Here is a 16,929-nt window from a genome sequence, read left to right as displayed (position 1 = left end):
AAACCTTGAGATTGCTATGCCATTGGAACTGGAGCTAAGAGCCTTTGTTCCAGTTTGCTGGACAGCTAGAGGTGGGAAGTCATAATTCACAAGGTTGAGAACTTTGTAATACTGGCCTAAAGCTGTTAGGCTCAAAGCTGAAGCTCCTGTGGGCATACTTTAAGGGGGAAGCCACCCTGACTGTATTCTGCTACTAACCTGAATTACAACTCTTTTACATCCCCAGTACGATTCTGTGTGGTCTGTGAACTATTGTGTAGGATTTTAGACCCAATAAAGATTGGTATTGAGCACAAAGAGGTTTGACAGCATGGGGGACATGTCTCACCTTGTGGGAATTAGTTTTGTGTTGTAGATGCTGTTGATGGGGACAAGTTCCCATTGTGAAATTGGCAAAGGCTGTTTACCAACAATATGGCTGTTCCCTCATGTCCCTTGCTCTTTTTACAAACTTCAGCTTCTTATCCCTAGGCCACCAGAGCTCCTATATGGCTTTATAAATAACTTATTACGTTTAGGTATCCAGAAGTCCAAATTCAAGGTCCCAACTCTAGAAGAAATCCTTCTCTTTGTTAGTTCTGGAGGAAGGTCAGCATTTGTAGCTTTGGACTCCTTGGAGATCTCCACATGTTCTGACCATCCCTGGGCTGAAATAGCTTACTCCATAAGAAGAACAAAATCTAAAATGATGCACTCCACTCCTGGCAACTTTTTCTTTCTTTCTTTTTTTCTGGCAACTTTTTCTTGATGGTACTGAGGTCTTCTTCCCCTTTTAACTCTACTGAGCTACAAAGTGTTACAGATTACACTCCAGGGAAACTTACATCTGATCAGGGTTGTGTTGCATTCCACATTAAATCCCCTAGCAACTATTTGGCCTATCAGATCATGGTGAGTCATAGCATAGTTTCCACTTTAGGTCATTTCATACATGTATTTTGGGGAGATATAATTCAGCCCGTGACAGGTGGTGAATGACTCTCCCAACTCAAGGCAGGTCTACTTCTGATTCCAATCTTAAGCCTAGAGCTGTTCCTTTCCTGACTTCTGTCATTCCTTAAGGTGACCAGGCCTTAGTTGTCTTCCCTTGGGCTTCTTTCTGGTGCAGCAGGGATATTTCAAAGATGTTATTGCCTAGATGTAAGGATTCAGATTGTTTGACTTTAGCAGATAATCTCAAGAATGGAGGTAGGGCTCTCGGGACATTGGATAAGCTGCGGCACTTCCTAGATTCCTCATGGCTCCTGAACACTGAAAGATACTTCACTGTGTCTGAGAAGCCAATAGTTTCTGTCTTCCTGGCCCCTACAAACCACTCCTCTACTTTCATTGAAATATATGGATCTAACTAAAGCTTGAATTCACTGCCCTTGAGTTTGTCTGACATACAGCAACCCTCTATTCGGCTTTCAAGGCTAAGCACGGCATTGGGAGGAGATTGCCCTCCCCCCATCTTTCTCCTTTAGAGTTGCTAGTGGATTCAAACTCATAGATACACAGTATCTTTGGATTATACCACTAAAGCAAGATTTGCATAGTCAATTCTTTCCAACCTAGATTAGGCCAAGTAACAAACAAATGAAAGCTCACTTGTCACGTAATAACTTTTAATACATGTATATATAAGGTGCTTGTTTTGAGTGTGCATATTGGCATCGGATATAGAAAATTGTTCTTTCCCTTATAACTTTTTGTTTTGTCCCAAATTCATAAATTTAAAATTGTTTAAAAGGGTTTAAAATTGTCACTTATAACCCCAAAGTGAATTTATTTGTTCATAAAAAAGAATTTAAAACTAGTTCTAATATTAAAAGATGAACTAAATTTTGAATAAAATTCAAATTTGTCACAAAACGAAAAGTTAGGAAGACAGAAATGATTCTCTAAATTAGGTGCCAATATGCACACTTGAAACAAACACTTATAGTATAATATTTAAAAGTTTTCTTGTGGCAAGTGAGTTTTAATTTTGCTTATTAATTTATCAGCGAATCTAATAACTTGGAGAGATGACAATGCTACTTGAAAGGGATCCTATCTATTTAGACAGTTCCTACATTGGTTTTAGGAAACTCAAGTGGCTTAGTGGTAAGAAATTGTGCTGCCAATGCAAAGGTACACAATTTGAATCTGCCAGTTGCTCTGTCGGAGAGAGATAGATAATCTCCTCCATGCTATTTGTTGCTTCTGAAAAGCAGCTGGAGGGTCAGCATTGGTTTTGACTAGATGGTACACAGGACAACAGCATGTCAATTTTAGTTACATTCATCATAAAGAAACTAGGCTCATAACAGAAGATTGATTAGAAAGGAAAACAATAATGTAAAGCTATTTCTGCAAGCTCTAAGTCTTTACTTGTAACTTTTATCAAAAACAAAGCACAGCATGTTTATTTAACAGAACTTTTCAATTCTCCATCAATGCTGTTGGTGTTAACTATGTGCAGGTTTTCAGAGCCAATAAATTGCATGAGAGGAGACTGCCCATCTTTCTCCCACAGAGCAGTCGGTGGACTCAAACCACTTGTCTTGGGGTTGGCAGTGCAGGTCACCAGAACCTCCACTTCCACCAGTAGTCTGCCTCAAAATTCATCTTTAAATGTTGGAGCTAGATTTAAATTACCTTTTATAAACAAAATGAATTCTGCTGTCAAAGTGCCTCTCCACAGTACTGAGAAGCAACAATTCAAGACTAAGGTGTTCCTGATCCAGGCCATGGTCTTCACAATTACTTGCTGTGTATCAGAGAGCTGGACAGTGAGTAAGGATGAAATAGGAAGAATTTATGCCTTTGAGTTGTGCTGCTGGAGAAGAGTTTTGAACATACCATGGATAGCCAAGAAAACAAGCATGTCTGTCATGGAGAGGGTGAAACCAAGCTTCTCCTTGGAGGTTAGGATTTTGAAGGTCCATCACATATACTTTGAGTATGTGGCTTGGAAGGGTGGAGGGACAGCACAGGAGAGGAAGAAGACCCCAGATGAGATGGATTGCCACAGTAACTGGGGTCGTGGGGGTAGGTTTATTAGAGTCAATGAGAGTGGCTCAGGATAGAGCAGGTTTCAGAGCTTTTGTATGTAAGGTCGCTATGAGTCTCAGGTGACTCAATGGCACATAACAACAACAACATACATTTTTGGATTGTAAATTACAAATTAATCTTAAAATTATCACATGTGCTTCTACTGTGTATGACAAGGAAGTATTTTAAGCTATTTGCAATGTACCTGTTCCAGTTCAGCACCCAAACTATACCCTGTTCAATATGATTTTCCTTATTACACTGCATGCAGTGACAATGTCAAATTGCAGTCCAGAGTTTCTAAACTGGCATTGCTTATTTCTGTACTTGTTATGTCTGGGAATAAACAGACATTGAGAAGTACTAGTATGGTACTGAAATAATGAATTGTATAATTTTAGGAGAAATATTGTTGGGTGGTAGATGATGCTCTAGTTTTTCCAGTTATTAAAAACAATTTAAAAAGGTGTTATCTCCTATTTTTACATTAGCATCTCATATGGCAGAATAATTGAGAGTGACACCCAAGCCAGGAAAACAATGTTGCAAAGTATGCAGGGGTACAAAAACAAGATAGAATGGCATTTCTCTCCTCTCAAGCCTTCTGTTAATGACCAAAGATTTGTGTAATCATTGATTTTTCATGCTCCAGGAGAGTTAGCACTATGCTGTAGTTATGTCAATTTAGCCCCTAACACAGTGATAGATATTTAGCAATAAATGTTTTGAAATGAATAGTGTTCAAGCTTAGTTTTTGTACAACTCTGCTGGAGCTCTAGGAAAGAATAGTTACTACAGAAAGAAGGCATGGTTTATCAGTAGGGAAGATTCATTCTTCCTCTTATTAATCTTTGTTGAGCTCTGTCCTCTGAAAAACAAAACATTCAGGTAAATTTTTTCCATTCAAAATCATCCTGAATTCCATACTTTTTCAGAGCAGAAACAGATATAGACACCGGGAATCTTACTGATTCAAGTAAACACTTTTAGAGTGTCTAAATCTCTTTTATTCTATTTTCTATCACAAGAGTCATGTCTTAATTATGTGTTCCTGTGGCCTCACACACAGCTAAGAATAATGATATTTTATTACCACATGACCAAGGAGGTCTGATGAACACAGTGTTTCAAATTTAACATGCTTTTGAAACACCTGGGGATCTTGTTAAACATACATATTTTACTCAAAACTCTGGGGAGGCTCCCAAATGATGTCAATGCTTTCATTCATGGGTCATTTTTGGAGAGTTGAGGAACTAAAAGGAACAAGAAGAACTTGAACATCTGTCATTTAGCTGCAAATGAAGAGGAGTTAATGTGATTTAGGGATGGTTGTTAGTAGATAAATGCTAGTTCCTTTAGTGAAACAATGAAAGGCTTTTTAGGAAAGAAAATAATCATGTCATTCCACAATACTCTTTGGAACTCATAATTGCTTTGGAACAGAAACATGACACACCAGAACAATCATCTTTTAAAACTCAGTGCTCAAGTAGCAGATTCCATGAAGCAACAAATACAGTGAAGCAGTCTTTCTGGAACACATGTTCAGTATCTCCTTACATCAACACTATCTACTTATTTCCAGTATTGTACTTTGTAAAATTTGTATTAACCCATCTCTATCCTTTCAAATTCCTTTGCTGTCCAAGTAAACAGTACAGAGGGTAAGAAACGTATGGTGTTAGGCATGATATTGATGTCTTTTGAGTCACAGAGTCAGAAAGAAAATGGGGTTAATCATCTCTAGTGAATGTTAGGACGTAAGGCCAAGGACTCAAGGAAGGGACCAGACAAAGAAAGGAAGCTAAAGAAGCTTTTTAAAGGGGTCTCATGGGTGGGATTCCTTCATCTGCAGAGAGAGAAACAGGCAGAGGGACAGATCAGGGAAATACAGCACCCTAAAGTGGATTAGGGCAAGTTGTATAGTAAGGGTCTTTAGGGAGGGAAAGGAGGGACATCCATCGTGGTTTACCCGGGTGGGTGGTCTTCTGGGGAGGGAAGGAAGGGGCACGCCATGGTAGTTGAGCCTGTTCACTCCTTTTGTTGTTGTTGTTGTTATGTGCCCTCGAGTCGTTTCCGACTCATAGCGACCCTATGCACAACAGCCCTAAACCCTGCTCTATCCTGCGCCAACCGCACCGCCTCTGATACACCCATCCCGATTACCCCAGTCACCGAATCAATCCATCTCATAGAGGGTCTTCCCCTCCTGCGCTGTCCCTCCACCCTCCCAAGCATGATGTCCCTCTCCAAGGACCCGTCCCTCCTGGCAACATGTCCAAAGTATGTCAGACGAAGCCCCAGAATCCTTGCCTCCAAGGAGTAGGTTGGTTTAATCCTCTCCAAGATGAATCTGTTTGTTTTCCTGGCAGTCCATGGTACATTGAGTACCCTTCTCCAGCACCACAGCTCAAAAGCATCCACTCTCCTTCTGCCCTCCCTAGTCATTGTCCAACTCTCTGATGCATAACAAGCGATTGCAAATATCATGGTCTGTATCAGGCACACCTTAGTCTCCAGAGAGACACTGTTGCTCCTGAGTACCTTTGAGAGGTCCCTAACAGCAGACTTTCCCATCGCGATACGCTTTTTGATTTCCTGACTGCTGGTACCAAGAGTGTTAACTGTGGAGGCGAGCAAACTGAAGCTATGAACAATCTCAATCTCTTCGTCATCCATCCTGACACTGCTAATTGGTCCAGTGGTGAGAATCTTTGTCTTCTTGACATTGAGCCTTAGTCCATACTGAAGGCTGCAGTTCTTGACCCTTCGCAGCAAGTGCATGAGGTCCTCCTCAGTTTCAGCAGGCAGGGTTGTGTCATCTGCATAACGCAGCTTGTTAATAGATCTTCCACCAATCCTGATGCCACAATTCTCCTCATAGAGCCCAGCCTCTCGGATAATCTGCTCTGCATACATGTTGAAAAGGTATGGAGACAGGATGCATCCCTGGCGTACACCCTTCCCAATTTTGAACCATGCAGTGTTACCTTGCTCTGTTCTGACTACTGCCTCTTGGTCCAAGTATAGGTTTCGTATTAGCACAATTAAATGTTCTGGGATTCCCATTCTTCTCAGAGTCAGCCACAGTTTGTTATGATCCACACAGTCAAATGCCTTTGCATAATCAATGAAACACAGATAGACATTCTTCTGGTATTCTCTGCTTTCAGCCAAGATCCACCTAACATCAGCAACAATATCCCTAGTACCACGACCCCTTCTAAACCCAGCCTGGACTTCCGGCAGTTCTCTGCTGATGTGCTGTTCTAATCGTTTTTGGATGATCTTTTCCTTGAATCCTTTGTTCTCCCTTTAACCCTGGTCTGGGCCTGAGAGTGGCCTAGTGGCAAGAAGCTGCACTGCAATTCTGAAGGTATGTGGTTCAAATCCACCAGATGCTCCAATGGAGAAGGAGGGGCAATCTCCCCCTGTGTCAATTGGATCCAATTTGACAGCACACAAAAATATCAACAACAAAAGTTTAAAAAAAGAAATGAGACTTTTAGGGAGCTCTGATGGCCTAGTGGCAAGAAGTTGCACTACAATCCCAGAGGCACGCAATTTGAATCCACCAGAAACTCTGCTGGAGAAGGAGGGACAATCTCCTCCTGTGCTAGTCAGATTTGATTTGATGGTACAAAAAAATATAAAAATAATTTTTTTTGAAAAAAAGAATTGGACACTTACACACCTAGGGGCTCATGTTAAAGGGCTTCACTGATTAATGAAGCTTAATTCTCCCTTACGATTGTATTTTTAGAGTTGTAATGAATGTGCTGTCAGATTGGCTCTGATTCATAATGACCCTATGAACATCTCTAATCAGCTCTGAACCCTGCTCTGTTCTGAGCCAATTTCATCGTCTCTGATACACCTGTCCAAATTACCCCAGTCACTGAATCAATCCATCTTGTTGAGGGTCTTCCTCTGTTGCACTGTCCCTCCATCCTACCAAGCATGATGTCCCACTCAAAGACTGGTCTCTCCTGGCAACATGACCAAAGTATGTCAGATGAAGCTTCAGAATCCTTGCTTTCAAGGAAGAGCCTGGTTTCACCCTCTGCAGTACAGATCTGTTTGTGCTCCTAGCAGTCCATAGTATATTCGGTATTCCTCTCCAGCACCACAGAGTATGTTCTTATTATCTTCTATTGTGTCTCAGACTCCTTAGAAGTTCTCCCAAAGAAAGGGTGTTGAATGCACACCCATGTTTACTGCAGCTTTGTTCACAATAGTAAAGAGCTGGAAACAACTTAAGTGCCAATCAACAAATGGATGGATAGAGAAGCTCTGGTATACTCACACAATGGAATACTATGCTGCATTGAAAAACCAGGAGCTCATGAAATATTATACAAAATAGGTGACCTTGGGGACATTATGCTGAGTGAAATATCTCAGTTACAAAAGGACAAATATTGCATAGTACCACTGTTGTAAAACGGGACTGACATTGAGGTTAAGGGGAAACTGAGAAAGGGGATAGATAATGTATATTCCATTGAAACAGATGAGGGAGAAAACTGTTTAAAAGGGATATATGATCAGGTTTTATTGTCATGACAGGAGTCCAGAATGACGGCTGCATAGTGGAGTGGACTTGGGGGAGGGATTGTATAACAATGAAAGAATTTTTCTTTTCAAAGAGAAGAGCAAATTGGGGGGAGGGGGGCAGGGAGAAACATGCAACAATGAATGAACGGAAACCCTAAGTCTCTGTAAACTTTCATTAAAATTAATAAAAAGAAGAAAAAAAAGGGAAGAGTGTTAAGACTACAAGTATCAAAGTCATATTCTTTACCTACATTGTTCTTAGACTAATTTTAGTTTCTCTTTTAATGGTTTAGACCATTCACAATTAATTACCAATCCCAATCTCACAACTCCTTGGTTGTTCACAGTTGCTAATCTCAAATTCACAGCACTGCTTATACAATTTGAATTTCAGATAAACATACCAATACTTGGGGATATTTATATTTAAAACAACAGCTATTCATTGTTTAAAGAATTCTGTGTTTTTAAAATCCAAGGTCATGGTTATTCCTTGTAAAGAAAATCAAACAGCCCAATTTGAGGGAGCTCTGTCAAGCAATCCTGTTGTAACAAATAGTTGTGATTTCTGATCTTCAAAATGTACTTGGATTTGTAAAAGAAAATGACTGCTGTTGTTAAGTGCCTTTGAGTTGAGTATGACTCATAGCACTCCCTGAACAATAGATCTGAATTATCTTATTCTGCATCATCCTTATCATCCCCAACACATTTGAGCTCTTTACCACAATCAATTAATCTTCTTGAGAGTCTCCTCCATCTTTCTAAGCATGATAATAATTCCAAGGAATTATTGTTGTTGTTGTTATGTGCCGTCCATTCACCTGAGACTCATAGTGACCCTATGTACAACAGCCCTAAACCCTACTTTGTCTTATGCCAATCGCACTGCTTCTGACACATCCATCCCGATTACCCCAGTCACTGAATCAAACCACCTCATAGAGGGTCTTCCTCTCCTATGCTGTACCTCCACCCTCCCAAGCATGAAGTCCCTCTCCAAGGATTGGATTGTTCGTTTTCTTAGTAGAAAATTCAATTCTCCTTCTGTCATCCCTAGTCATTGTCCTGCTCTCTGACCCAAAGTGAATGCAAAGACCATGACCTGTATCAGGTGTACCTTAGTCTCCAGAGTGACATCATTGCTCTTCAGTATTTTGGAGCGGTCCCTAACAGCAGACTTTCCCTTACAGTACATCTTTTCATTTCCTAGCTGCTGGTTCCAAAAGTATTGATTGTGGAGCCAAGTAAACTAAAGCTGTTAACAATCATAGCAAGTGATTGCAAAGACCATGGCCTGTATCATTGCAGGTACCATATCTGCAGTAGCTCCCCGGGAGGCTTTGCTTATCATAAGAAGACACTACATGACTTAACAACAAGTAACACAGCCACCTGTCTTAACTCACTAGCAGACATGGTTCTTCATAATCTCTTAACTTCTATTTCCTTCTAGCAAAACAAGATGGAGTATGTGCAGTTAAAAATAACTTACTACACACATATCAATATTTCAGGCATGGTTGAAACTAATACATGACCAAACAATTATGTCTGATTTTATTAGTTACTTAGCTGGCCTGGCTACTCCCTTTGATAAGTCCATTAGTTATTTTATTCCTAAATTTCATATTTGGACCATGTATCTTAATTTTTATTTTTCTTAGTTTTTTAAATGACAGAATGGAAGCCTTAACAAACCAGACCATGGGAGAGTTCCTGTTCACCAGCTTTGACAGCATAAGATACTTCTCCTGGTTTCTCCCCATTTCAGCAGGAAGTAGTTTGTTTTTTGTTTGTTTTTCTTGTTGTGTACTCCAAGTCAGATCCAGCTGGCACAGAAGGAGATTGCCCAACCTTCTCCAGCAGAGTATCTGGTGGATTTGAACTGTGTGACTTTAATAGGCCACCAGAGCTCCTTAGGAAGTAGTTTTTTAAGACCTTAGGAAGTAGTTTTTGAAGATCATTGCTCTTTCCCCCCCTTTTTCTTGAAGGCAAAAATATAAGATTATTACAAAATTAGTCCAGAATCTTGGTTAAAAAAAAAAGAAAGAAAAGTTTGATTTTTCTTTAGAGGTTCCTGAGATTCCACTTTGGTGACCTTCTGCCCCTATCTGAATTTCTGTGTTATAGGAAGTAGTAAATTCTCTGTTTACCCCTAAACATAGTGTGATTGCCCACCCTTGGACTTGTAGTTTGGAACTTTCAATAAGCACCTCTTTAAATGCTTCCATAGAAATTGTGCTATGGTTTCTTTCTAAGTCCTTCAGGATAAGTAAATTATGGCTTTCCTGGAGTGTTCTGTTCTTCATAAAACACTATACAACTCTTTCTATGGTGTAGAAGATATTAAAGCTAGATATGAGAATTTGTAATGCCATTTTTTACAGTTGGCCAAGATACTGGGTGCTGTTTATGACATTTTTTAGTAAATCAGATACTTAATCTGATTTGAACAGGTTACAGTTAATCTTGCCTGAAGACTAGAGACTGGACTACTCGCTTGATAGTTTTGATTACTCTGTGGTATGAACTCAAAATAATGCATTATATTCAGGATAATAAAGTCAAAGCAAAATTAACCTGCATTTTATCTACAATAGAAAATAGCAGGCATTCCAAACATGGCACTTAGATTTGGGACAGTCTAAAAAAATCTTCTGAGGACACAATTATAATATCTCTTCCTCACTTTACTATACTCATTCATACAATGATTAAACATTTTTTCTTTCCGGCTTCAGGCAATACTTGTTCTGAACATAGATTTGAAGTGGCTTCTGAATTAGAACTGCTGTTCCTAATGCTTTTTTTTTATTATTATTACTTAAATGCAGCACGAAAACCTCAGTAAACACCTCTTCACACCTCACATATTTGCATTTATCTGTATCTGATGTCAGAAAAATAACTTGGAAATAATTTATAGTATGAAGAGGCTCTACAGGCTCAGGATGATGACCCTGTGTCATCCTGTCAGGTCTACTTTTACTGGCTTTAGTCAAAGAATGACTCATCAGAATTAGATCTTGGCAATATTTTAAGAAGGGTTAGAAAAGCTTATTATAAAATTAGTACAGAATCTTGGTTAAAAAAAAAGTTTGGTTTTTTCTTCAGAGGATTCTGAGATTGTACAGATTAGAAAATAATTATTAGATGGCAGAAAAACATAAAATTCAAATCCCTTGAACTCCTTATTGACCTTTTAGTCACAAGTAGAGCACTTCTGTTAGGTTATGTGACCTAACTCAAAATATTAATGTGCTAAATAGAGTTTTGTTTCTTGTGTAATTAACAAAATAGAAACATTCCTAAATTATGTCTAGATTTATATGCTTTCAAATATTCCTTTATTTTCAATTTTTAGCTAAGATTTTTTTTTAGGCCTTCCCCCTCTCTCTCCAATAGTTTTCTTCTACCCTAAAGGGTGAATTATAATATTTTATCAGATATCTATCTTCAGGGAAGAGTATGACATGGCTATTGCGAGGATGCTGTTGTTAGTTGCCACAGAGTCAACTCGAACTCATAGGGATTCCATATAAATAGAGTGATAAAAAATATTTGTTTAAAAAAGATTCAGTGGGCATTTATTAAAGTGCAAAAGGCACTGTACTCTTACCAAGCAGTTTACACCGTGGTGGACGAGGTAGAATTATACACAGAAAATTATATTACAAAGTGGTAAGTCTAAAGAAGATACTCAGCCAGGTACCTCTTTCTTTCAGTCTAGAAAACTAATTCCACCCTAAAGGGTCCTGAAAATTTCCTGAAGGCTTTGATCCTTGTGTTAAGTCTTAAAAAGGATAAGTAGATCCAGAACTGAGCAGTGTTTTATTCAGTTCTTAGAGTTGCTATGATAGTGGGCTGATAAAAACCCAAACCCAAACCCAACTGACTGCCATCAAGTTGAAACAACCCTGTAGAATAGGGTTGAGGGGTCCATTGGGTTTCCAAAGCTAAAACTCTTTATGAATGCCAATCTTTCTCCTCAGGACTAACAGGTAGGTCTAAACTACCAATCTTTTCACTAGCTGCCAATTTTTTAAAATCATTGTGCCACCAGGACTTCTTAACAACAGACAGGCAAAATTTCAATGGATCGCTTAGTTGTTAAAAATTAGTTTTAAAAAATTGCTTGGTTAAAAAAAATTGCTTGGTTAAAAACATACATACTGTCATAGTTAAGCTACTAATTCATTACATGTAGTATTTTTTGTCCACAGCGCACATTAAGATTTGCATGGCCAGGTTGTTGACACTAACTAAGCAATTAGGATTGTTTGTCTTTGAAATGTTGAATTTTTCTATACTACAAGACTATATTGTTCCCAAAGGGTATAAATAATAACATACAAAGTGGCTACAAAACATCTTTTACTTCAACATCTCTTTCCTTCTTTATGGCGAGGGTCATGATGATTTACACTGGAGCTGACTGCTCCTATCAACAATATGTATTTTTTTACAGGGAGGAGGAAGTCCTTGAGTTGCTTATATGTGTTGCACTAACAGGAAGATTCATCAACAATCTCTGTTATGCAACCTTGCTTGCTGAAACTGAGGAGGACCTGAGGCATTTGCTGTAGAAGGTTAAGGACTACAGCCATCAATATGGATTGAAACTCAACAGAAAAAAAACAACTAAAAAATCATCACCAGTGAGCTGATGGGCAGCATCGACAGTGAAGAGACTGAGTTTGTTAATAGCTTCAGTTTTCTTGGATCAACAATCTTGGTACCAGCAGTCAAGAAATCCAAAGACGAATTGCACTGGGAAAATCTGCTGTCAGGGACTTCTCCAGAGTACTGAAGAGCAATGATGTTAGTCTAGAGACTAAAGTGTACCTGATCCAGGCCATGGTCTTCACAATTACTTGCTATGCATTAGAGAGCTGGACAATAACTAGAGATGACAGAAGAATAATTGATGTCTTTGAGCTGTGGTGTTGGAGAAGAGTATTGATATACCATGGACTGCTAGGAGAACAAACAGGTTTGTCCTGGAGAAAGTGAAACCAGGCTGCTCTTTGGAGGCAAGGATTTTGAAGCTTCATCTGACGTATTTTGGTCATGTTGCAAGAAGGAACCAGTTCTTGGAGAGGGACATAATGCTTGGAAAGGTTAAGGAACAGTGCAAGAGAGAAAAACCCTGGATGAGATGGATTGACTCAATGACTGTATAATGGGATAGTTGTGCAAGAGACAATAAGGCTGGCTCAGACTATGAGGGTTCAGAGCTGTTGTACATTGGGTCGCTTATGAGTCACAAGCGATTTAATGGCACATAACAAGAACAGTAACCTAAAGATAGGGAGCTCTGCTGGCCTACTGGTTAAGAAGCTGCACTGCCATCCCAAAGGTACCTGGTTAGAATCCACCTGCTGCTCTGTGAAAGGATGGGTCGGTTTTGACTGATGACACACAACAGTAACCTCAAGGTGGCACTCTGTTGACATATTTGTTAAAGCCAAAGGCTCCTATCCAAAAGGTTGGTAGTTTTAATCTACCAATCTTTCCCCTGGGAAGAATGCAGTAGGCTGCCAGTCAGTTGTACTTTGTCCTTTGCCGGTTTTATGCACTGAGTCAGAACTAACTCATAACTGACCCTCCAGTGGGTTTTCAGAGGCAGTCAATTTTATGGGAATTGTCTGTCAATCTTTATCCCACAAAGGAGCTGGTGATTTCAATAGGTGCTGAGAAGAGTATTGAGAATACCATGGACTGCTTGGAAAACAAACAGATTTGTCCTGGAAAGGGTTAAACCGGGTGGATCCTTGGAGGCAAGGATTCTGAGGCTCTGTCTAACATACTTTGGACATGTTGTGAGGAGAATCCGGTTCCTGGAGAGGGATATCATGCTTGGGAGGGTGGAGGGACAGCGCAGGAGAGGAAAGCCCTCTATGAGGTGGATTGATTCAGTGACTGGGATAATAGGGATGGGAGTGTCAGAGACAGTGCGATTGGCACAGGACAGAACGGAGTTTAAGGCTGTTGTACATAGGGTCGCTATTGAGTCGCGAGCAACTCGACGGCACATAACAACAACAACAACAACCTCTGGGTTGGCAGTGCAGCTCCTACTATTGTCCTACAGGGTCACTATAAATTGGATGGACTTAGTGGCTACAAGTTTGTTTGGGTTTTGCTATTAACCTGAAGGTTAGGGTTTGATGTCCATCCAATGATGTCACAGAAGAAAGGTCTGGTAATTTGCTTCTCTAAATATTTGCTGTTGTTAGATGCCCTGGAGTCATCAAGTCATCATCCAAGTCTCTATGTACAAAATAATTGAAGATTGTCCTCTCTTTGGCTCATCTTCTACTTTATCAAGGATGATGTCTTTCCCTCCAAAATTGGTCCCTTCTGAGAACATGTCAAGATTTGAGATAAAGACTCACTATTCTTGCTTTTGGGTTGTGCAAACAGAACAAAGGACACACCACATGACTTAAAATTGAGAAAGGTGTGTGTCAGGGTCGTATCCTTTTTCCACAGCTATTCAATCTCTATGCTTAGTAAATTATTTAAAAAGTTGGTCTCTGTGAACAATGTATCATCAGGATTGGAGGAACATTCATCAACAACCTATATTATGCAGATGACACCTGGCTTGCTGAAAAGTGAAGAGAATTTGAAGTGCTTGCTACAGAAGATAAAAAACTACAGCCTTCAATACGGATTGCATCTCAACGTCAAGAAAATAATTTTCATCACTGGACAATATGATGATAGATGGAGAAAAGATAGAAGCTGCCAACAACTTCATCTTAGTTGGATCCACAATCAACATCCTTGACACCAGGAGTCAGCAAATCATGTGTCACATTGGACTGGGAAAGTCTGCAGTCAGGGACCTCTCCTAATTCTGAAGAGCAACAATGTCAGTTTGAGGACAAAGGTGCACCTGATTCAGGTCTTTTTAGTCACTCGCTATACATCTGATAACTGGACAATGAGTAAAGATGACAGAAGAATTGATGCCTTTGAGTTGTGGTGTTGGAGAAGAGGACTGAATACGTGGCAGAATGCCCAAAGAACAAATGGGTAAGTGTTGGACAAAGTGCACTCTGCTGAGTGCTCCTTGGAGACAAAGGTAACAAAGCTTGTTTCACATAGTTTGGTCACATTGCTAGGAGAGGTTATTACTTAGAAAGGGACATGATGCTTAGGAAGTTGGATGGTCAGTGAAAGAGAGGACCTTCAATCAGATAGATTGACACAGTGACTGCAAAAATGGGCTTATATTATGCTGAGTGAACTAACTCAGTCCCATAAGGACATGAGTATGAGGAACCAAGGGGGAGGAGGGTAGAAGCCGAAAAGTGAGGATAGGCGTCAGGAAGGGAGGTTTGCAGGGGGATGTTTAATCATAGGGTTGCACAACTTGATGGGTGGGGTGGTGAAGGAAATGGGAAATATCTGGCGTGAAAAACAATGTATTCAAACTTTGTAAATAAACCAGTATTTTTTTTAAAAAGCATTAAAAAAAAAAAAAAAGAAAGGAAGGAATGGGCCTGAGTATGTCAGAGGTTGTGAGGATGGCAAAGGATTGGACAGGACTCAGCTCTATTGTTCACAGGGTTGCTATGAGTTGGCACCTAACAACATAACAATTCTTGCTTTAAAGAGCATTTTTGTTATAATTCTCCAGGTAGGTAGACCCGCTACTGGGTGGACTGACATGGTTACTGCAGCAATGTGCTTGATTGTGCCAGTGATTGTGAGAATGACACAAGATATGAGTGTTCAGGTCAGTCGTTCATAGGTTTGTGGTCGTTGATGGCCCCTAACAACAACAACAACAACAAATCTTAAGAGAAATACAACCAGAAAAAAATTCAAGGCAACACTGGTGACTGAGTTGTGAGAAGGTGCACTGCAATCTCAAAGGCATATTGTTCAGATCCACCAGCTCCTCCACTGGAGAAGGACGGGCAAACTCCTTTGGTGCAATTTACTGCCTCTGAAAACTTGCGGTTGGTTCCAATTCGATGGTACACCACCACCACCACAAAAACAACAAATCTTGTGGTACAATACTTCTCTGTAACATACAGCATTGCAATGAGGTGGATTTTACTGGACAGCAATGTGTTTGGTTTCATTGATTTAGAAGGTTTATTCTCCTTACTTTATATTCTTCCATAGGATTTACACTGATGTTCAACAGAGATTGAGGTTAACAGTTTCATTTTTCTCAGATCCACAATCAACACTATTGACACTAGCAGTTACGAAATCAAAAGATGAGTCTCTTTAGGAAAGCCTGCTGTCAGGAACCTCTGCGAGTAAAGAGCAATGTTTAGAGACTGAGGTGAACCTGATCCAGGCCATGGTCTTTGTAATTGCTTGTTCTGCATCTGAGTGCTGGACAATGATGAAGGATGAAAGGAGAATTAATGCCTTTGAGATGTACTGGACATACCATGGATTGCCAAGAGAACAAACAGGTTTGTCCTAAAGAGGGTGAAAGCAGGTTGCTCTTTTGAAGCAAGGATTTTGAAGTTCCGGCTCACAAACTTTTGGCATGATGCCAGGAGGGACCAGACCTTGTAGAAGGAATCATGCTTGGAAGGGTAGATGAAGGTTGTTAGCACAGTAGAGGAAGATAGTGGATTGAATGGATTGCCATAGTGACTGTGGCAATGGGGTTAGATGTGTCAGAGACAGTGAGACAGGCTCAGTATATGGTAAAGTCCAGAATTATTATTCGTAGGGTCATTATGAGTCATAGTAGATTTGATGGCCCATAATAACAAGAACAACCACTACCATCACCACACATCATTTGTTGTTTATTCAAAGCAGAACAGATTGGTTATTGATGTTGTTCAAATCCTATTGATACAGAAGCAAATCTGGCTTTGCAGAATTTAATAAGTAGATGTAAGCACCTATCTGGGAAGTGAAAAGCATTGAGTCCAGTCAAGGAGTATGTAATCTAATACTGTAGCTCACAGTTCTACATTTGTTGTTGCTGTTGATTTCAAAGTTGTGCCAGCTTTGAAAGCTGCCCTATCCTGCACCAATCTCATTATCTCTCACAGACATTGCTCCAGTTGCTGAGTCAATCCATCTCATCTTGGGTCTTCCTCTCCTGCACTGTTCCTCCATCCTTCTAAGCATGATGTCCCTCTCCAAGAACTTGTCCCTCCTGGCCACATGCCACAGTATGTGAGACAGAGCTTCAAAATCCTTGCCTCCAGGGAGCAAACTGGCTTCACTCTCTTCAGGACAGATCTATGTTTTTCTCTTGGCAGTCTGTGGTATGTTCAACACTCTTCTCCAGCACCACAACTCAAAGGCATTGATCCTTCTTCTATCATTCTGTTATTGTCCAGCTTT

Source organism: Elephantulus edwardii, unplaced genomic scaffold (assembly GCF_000299155.1).
Source record: "Elephantulus edwardii isolate Elephantulus edwardi_28Jun2011 unplaced genomic scaffold, EleEdw1.0 scaffold00360, whole genome shotgun sequence".
In the NCBI taxonomy this organism is placed as follows: Eukaryota; Metazoa; Chordata; class Mammalia; order Macroscelidea; family Macroscelididae; genus Elephantulus; species Elephantulus edwardii.
The sequence above is the reverse complement of the archived record's forward strand: the minus strand, read 5'-3'. Positions refer to the sequence as shown.